Source organism: Palaemon carinicauda, chromosome 27 (assembly GCF_036898095.1).
Source record: "Palaemon carinicauda isolate YSFRI2023 chromosome 27, ASM3689809v2, whole genome shotgun sequence".
Classification (NCBI taxonomy): Eukaryota; Metazoa; Arthropoda; class Malacostraca; order Decapoda; family Palaemonidae; genus Palaemon; species Palaemon carinicauda.
The window spans coordinates 100,145,831-100,153,330 of NC_090751.1; the positions used below are offsets into that span (position 1 = coordinate 100,145,831).

At 33.2% G+C, this 7,500-nt stretch overlaps 1 long non-coding RNA gene across 1 annotated transcript in view; it reads right to left on the minus strand.

The window, feature by feature from the left end:
• LOC137621254 (uncharacterized) overlaps positions 1-3,603 on the minus strand; it is a 6,205-nt gene extending 2,602 nt beyond the window's left edge. The window contains exon 1 of the long non-coding RNA XR_011040196.1: positions 3,466-3,603. This is a non-coding gene — a long non-coding RNA (uncharacterized lncRNA). The remainder of the gene's footprint in view (positions 1-3,465) is intronic.
• Positions 3,604-7,500: the final 3,897 nt, after the last annotated feature.

Genomic DNA, 7,500 nt, shown 5'->3' on the forward strand with positions numbered 1-7,500 from the left:
AGTGAAAATTACCCATTTTTACCCCTCTATCGCAAAATTCTGAAATGGGTTAGATACAATATTATTCATGATTCTGATTATACTATGTATGGGGCTCAAATTCTATACCAACTCAATGTGGCGCAAAAATTGTTTCTATGTCTGGCAACCAGATATGTATATCAGTCGAGAAATGTCAAAAAAGTGAAATTTACCAATTTTTACTCCTCTAATGCAAAATTCTGGAATGGGTTAGATACAATATTATTCATGATTCTGATTATACTATGTATGGGGCTCAAATTCTATACCAACTATATGTGGCGCAAAAATTTTTTCTATGTCTGGCAACCAGATATGTATATCAGTCGAGAAATGTCAAAAAAATGAAATTTACCAATTTTTACTCCTCTAATGCAAAATTCTGGAATGGGTTAGATACAATATTATTCATGATTCTGATTATACTATGTATGGGGCTCAAATTCTATACCAACTATATGTGGCGCAAAAATTGTTTCTATGTCTGGCAACCAGATATGTATATCAGTCGAGAAATGTCAAAAAAGTGAAATTTACCAATTTTTACTCCTCTAATGCAAAATTCTGGAATGGGTTAGATACAATATTATTCATGATTCTGATTATACTATGTATGGGGCTCAAATTCTATACCAACTCAATGTGGCGCAAAAATTGTTTCTATGTCTGGCAACCAGATATGTATATCAGTCGAGAAATGTCAAAAAAGTGAAATTTACCAATTTTTACTCCTCTAATGCAAAATTCTGGAATGGGTTAGATACAATATTATTCATGATTCTGATTATACTATGTATGGGGCTCAAATTCTATACCAACTCAATGTGGCGCAAAAATTGTTTCTATGTCTGGCAACCAGATATGTATATCAGTCGAGAAATGTCAAAAAAGTGAAATTTACCAATTTTTACTCCTCTAATGCAAAATTCTGGAATGGGTTAGATACAATATTATTCATGATTCTGATTATACTATGTATGGGGCTCAAATTCTATACCAACTCAATGTGGCGCAAAAATTGTTTCTATGTCTGGCAACCAGATATGTATATCAGTCGAGAAATGTCAAAAAAGTGAAATTTACCAATTTTTACTCCTCTAATGCAAAATTCTGGAATGGGTTAGATACAATATTATTCATGATTCTGATTATACTATGTATGGGGCTCAAATTCTATACCAACTCAATGTGGCGCAAAAATTGTTTCTATGTCTGGCAACCAGATATGTATATCAGTCGAGAAATGTCAAAAAAGTGAAATTTACCAATTTTTACTCCTCTAATGCAAAATTCTGGAATGGGTTAGATACAATATTATTCATGATTCTGATTATACTATGTATGGGGCTCAAATTCTATACCAACTCAATGTGGCGCAAAAATTGTTTCTATGTCTGGCAACCAGATATGTATATCAGTCGAGAAATGTCAAAAAAGTGAAATTTACCAATTTTTACTCCTCTAATGCAAAATTCTGGAATGGGTTAGATACAATATTATTCATGATTCTGATTATACTATGTATGGGGCTCAAATTCTATACCAACTCAATGTGGCGCAAAAATTGTTTCTATGTCTGGCAACCAGATATGTATATCAGTCGAGAAATGTCAAAAAGTGAAATTTACCAATTTTTACTCCTCTATTGCAAAATTCTGGAATGGGTTAGATACAATATTATTCATGATTCTGATTATACTATGTATGGGGCTCAAATTCTATACCAACTCAATGTGGCGCAAAAATTGTTTCTATGTCTGGCAACCAGATATGTATATCAGTCGAGAAATGTCAAAAAAGTGAAATTTACCAATTTTTACTCCTCTAATGCAAAATTCTGGAATGGGTTAGATACAATATTATTCATGATTCTGATTATACTATGTATGGGGCTCAAATTCTATACCAACTCAATGTGGCGCAAAAATTGTTTCTATGCCTGGCAACCAGATATGTATATCAGTCGAGAAATGTCAAAAAAGTGAAATTTACCAATTTTTACTCCTCTAATGCAAAATTCTGGAATGGGTTAGATACAATATTATTCATGATTCTGATTATACTATGTATGGGGCTCAAATTCTATACCAACTCAATGTGGCGCAAAAATTGTTTCTATGTCTGGCAACCAGATATGTATAACAGTCGAGAAATGTCAAAAAAGTGAAATTTACCAATTTTTACTCCTCTAATGCAAAATTCTGAAATGGGTTAGATACAATATTATTCATGATTCTGATTATACTATGTATGGGGCTCAAATTCTATACCAACTCAATGTGGCGCAAAAATTGTTTCTATGTCTGGCAACCAGATATGTATATCAGTCGAGAAATGTCAAAAAAGTGAAATTTACCAATTTTTACTCCTCTAATGCAAAATTCTGAAATGGGTTAGATACAATATTATTCATGATTCTGATTATACTATGTATGGGGCTCAAATTCTATACCAACTCAATGTGGCGCAAAAATTGTTTCTATGTCTGGCAACCAGATATGTATATCAGTCGAGAAATGTCAAAAAAGTGAAATTTACCAATTTTTACTCCTCTAATGCAAAATTCTGAAATGGGTTAGATACAATATTATTCATAATTCTGATTATACTATGTATGGGGCTCAAATTCTATACCAACTCAATGTGGCGCAAAAATTGTTTCTATGTCTGGCAACCAGATATGTATATCAGTCGAGAAAAGTCAAAAAAGTGAAAATTACCCATTTTTACCCCCTCTATCGCAAAATTCTGAAATGGGTTAGATACAATATTATACAATATTTTACTTCAATATTCTCTATTCTTGGGTAGTGCCATAGCCTCTGTACCATGGTCCTCCACTACCTTGGAGTAGAGTTCTCTTGATTGAAGGTACACTCGGGCACACTATCTTAATCTCTTACTCCTGTTTTGTTTATATAGGCGATATTTATCTTAATGTTTCTGTTCTCAAAATATTCTATTTTTCCTTGCTCCCTATCCTCACTGGGGTATTTTCAATATTGGAGCACCTAGGCTCTTAGCATCCTGCATTTCCAAGTAGGGGTGTAGCTTTGCAAGTAATAATAATAATAATAATAATAATAATATGTAGGAATGAGAATTTTTTTTTTCAATGTCTGTGCAGTCATTCAAACCCACGGGTCCAGTCACGGACTGATACAGTGATAGGTCTATTATGATTATCAGTAATAAGGTCCTATCGATACAGGTCGGGACCATTATATATGAGTGGTCAGCTCCCCCAAACGTGCATAAAAAAGGGATACTAACTAATTTCACTCCTTCTTACCAAACCTACAAGCCATGCCCCTTAAACAGCCCTATTCTTCGTCAACCGTCACTATACATACAGGTGGCCTCTATCATATATCCACCCACACGTCTACTACTGTAATAGTGATATATTCAATAGATAAGTGAACATTGAAACACTATACAAACCTTCTTTATGTATTTTCGTGTACAAATACCTCCAGATAAACAAATCCGAAAGCATCGTCTGCAACTACCTGGCCTTACTAGTCGATAAACATTTCTTATGTTCAGGTACTATCTTCGGATAGAAAGATTGTACCTCTGTAATGTAGCTGAAAGTTGACATATGTATATTTTACAACCACACACAATTTTTTTCAGCATTAGCAATAACCTAAACAATAGTTTTAATTTTTATAGAGTAAAAATTATCTAGCCGACGCCATGGCCAGTGATAACGAGCCAAGAGTCGAAAACATTCACTACGTAAGCAATGTAAACACCTTTTGACAAAATTTTGCCCCGCCCATCCACCAGACACCCATTCAACTTCTTCCATCGGCTGTGAAACCCATAACAGTCAAGAATGGCTAACAGGATTTGGAATTGCCCCCGCGGTTGCAAAACTGCATTTGTCTTACGACTTGCAACTTTATACAGTCAAGAGAAAGCCCATGACCATATTTACTATTATTATTATTATTATTATTACTTACTAAGCTACAACCCTAGTTGGAAAAGCAGTATGCTATAAGCCCTGGGGCTCCAACAGGGAAAATAGCTCAGTGAGGAAAGGAAAAAAGGAAAATAAAATATTCTAAGAAGAGTAACAACAATAAATAGCCTGAATAGGTAATTATTCAGTTTCTAGTTTAAATCCAATGTCTATGGTCTGATTTGTATTTAGCGTAACAGGATTATAATACTTGTAATGTCATTCAGGCTTTTGAACATTTCTATTAACTATTCACTATGCCACCAAAAAAGAGAGAAAGAGAGGGATTGTATGTAAACAGTCTTTATATAACTATTTTTGTTAAAATAAGATTGTTGTGCTAAAATCTCCATCAGACCAACCGTGTTAGCTATGTTTTGGGCATGACTGCATTTTATAAATAAATCCTGAATAGTTTTAGGAGTTTTATTTGTACATCTAATGGGAATTTATAAAAGTGAAGTGAACATAATTCATTTATCCTTTAAAATAATTACTACGTGTAGCAAAACAAATAGTAGTAAAGATGATAATGCAATGAAGGAATGATTCCATACTTTATCTTTACCTTCAACATCGGCAATAACATACCCAGTTGCCATAATTTGTCATCTTAATGAAATAACCTATCATCTAAAGTTAAACTTAATTTCTGAGGAGGCCATGGCTTATTGCACAGTGAAAGAATATGACAAAGACTTTATGAATGGCGGAACGATACATAAATGTGGGTGGGGTATTTGTGCTAGCGTAGTAATACTACTGTACTGTAGCAGTAATGCCGTAACAGTACTATACATGAATTAAACGTTTAGGCCAACTGCTGGGATCCTTGAGGATCATTACCACTTCTTACAACTACTCGAAAAATTAGTTTTTATAGCCAGAATTTAAATTTTCTGATCCAACAATGCCCATGATAGCCTTCAGTGTTTTCCTGAATTACAACGAGGCCAAAGTGGGTGGAGCCTCGTGAAGTCATCATTCTGACGATAATTACTGGTGAAGGTTTAAAGCCAAAATATGGTACCAGCTATTTATTTATTTTTTTTTCTTTTTTACAGTAAATACGTAGGTAGCTAGACAATAAATAAAAATTACTGGGCATTGGATATAGCAGTTATCAAATCAAGCTGGTCTACTACGTTTTTGAAAATTACCAACTAATCCATACACCTTGTCAATCTGATTGTGACCTATAAAGTAGACTGTAATTTCTTAGGAATCTTATTCTGGGAGTTAGACTAATAATCGAAGTGTTTTTGTATTTATTTACATATTTTGTTCGTTTGTTCATTATGACAATTCTCAGTGGAGAGGTTTCAGAGTTCATAAAGGTGTACTGCTTGACTTTTATTTACACTTTTGTGTTATTGTTGGCAGAGGTATAGCCTTCGTTACGTATAACCAATCATCGATCGAGAAAGAGAGAAGAAATGCCGTCATAAGTTACGTAACGAGTGCGTTCGAAACCTTTTCTCTGAGTAAGTTGGCCCGTCTTCAAAAATCGTCACTTTTACTTAATAAAGTACCAAATTTATTCAACCTACGTAATGCAGAATATAGTCAAAATTTATGTGTAGATATAATGTGCATTCTGAATAAGCGTTATATTTATGAAATTCATTGAAAAAAAGGTATTGCGAAAAAACCGTGTTACAGAGGCCCTGAATCTCATAGTAGTATGGAAAAATATCCAAGACTGAGACATGGAAGGACGGGGAGGTTTAGACGTTAGAGCGTGTAAGTAATGGTTTGAAGATTAAGTGGTTAAGTTGTTAGGCAATGTGTAAAGGAACAGAGGTTGTTGAGTGATTGAGAGTAGGGGATAGCTGTTTAATGAAAAGTGATTCTAGGGTAGGTAGAGAGTAGCTATTGGGTGATTGGGCTAGTATTTTGAAATTAGAATAGTTAATTAATTGCTTGCATTGTTGAGCGTGATTACGTATGGAAGAAAATTCTTTTTTATTTAAAATACAACCTGTACGGTGACTGACTCCTCTATGAGAGTCAATGCGGATCCTCAAGAGACGGTTGGAACAACCAACATAGGTTCCTAAATTACATTTAGGACAATTGTATAAGTAAACAATTGAGGACCGCATCAAATCTGGTAGAGTGTCTTTGAATGTGAACATGTTGCCTATGGATAGTGGATTTTCGAATACAAACTTAAAATCAACATAAGGATACAAATTAGAAAGAGTTTTATCAAGTTTACATTTGGCATTTTTAGAAAACAAACTTTTACTGGACTTGGGTTAAACTTTTTTAGTCACTGTCCGATTTCATTTAAAGTAAACTCATGTAAAACATTAATTTTTAGAGCTTTTAATCTTTCTTCAGATTGGGGTAGATTCCACGAGGAAATTAAATGTTTAAAATCATATTTTATTAGGAACTGTTATCCATGTGACGTCTTTGATAAATTTACAAAACAGTTTTTAGATAACTTTTTTATTCCGAAAGCCACCGTACTAAACGTACCAAAGAAGCAAATGTATGTGTCTCTACCATTTATATATAACTATAAAAATGTTAAATGTAAACTTGATAAAGCTCTTTCTAATTTGTATCCTTATGTTGATTTTAAGTTTGTATTAAAAAACCCACTATCCATAGGCAGCATGTTCACATTCAAAGACACTCTACCAGATTTGATGCGGTCCTCAATTGTTTACTTATACAATTGTCCAAATGTAATTTAGGAACCTATGTTGGTTGTTCCAGCCGTCTCTTGAGGATCCGTATTGACTCTCATAGAGAATTTTCATTGTTGAGTCGATTGATGTCCCTGATATTAGGACGAAAGTACTATTTCTAATCAAATCTTTTAATTTTCCCTTTCGTGGCTATTACAAACACATACACATAAACACAGACATATATATATATATATATATATATATATATATATATATATATATATATATATATATATATATATATATATATATATATATATATATATATATATATATATATATATATATATATATATATATATATATATATATATATAGACAGAGAGAGAGAGAGAGAGAGAGAGAGAGAGAGAGAGAGAGAGAGAGAGATACCCTTTACTATTTAGATTACAAACAGACCAAGAAAGTTAAAATATGTTTTTTTGAGCTAATAGACGAAAAATATTAATTTCATCGTTTTTCTTTTTTAAATTAACTTTCACTTTAGTTCAGCGTTGAACATCTCTAGAAAAATACAATTGGGGCCCAAAGCCTTTTGGAACAAGACGCAGGAAGCGAGAAGGAAGGAAGTTTACATAACTCTGAATATTCCAAAGTTTACAGAGTTCATATTCCAAGTAATGTATGGCTCGTAAAAGTCTACATATATTACAGTAAAGTATTTTGTAAATTACAATGTAGATGAAGTTTGTTAAGCTTACCTACTCATTAGGGATAGCTACCTCTGGAGCCATGGGGTATTTGGGAGGTCTTGCTTTATATGAGAACAAAAGTGGGAATACCTTAACGTGGTGAAAGGGA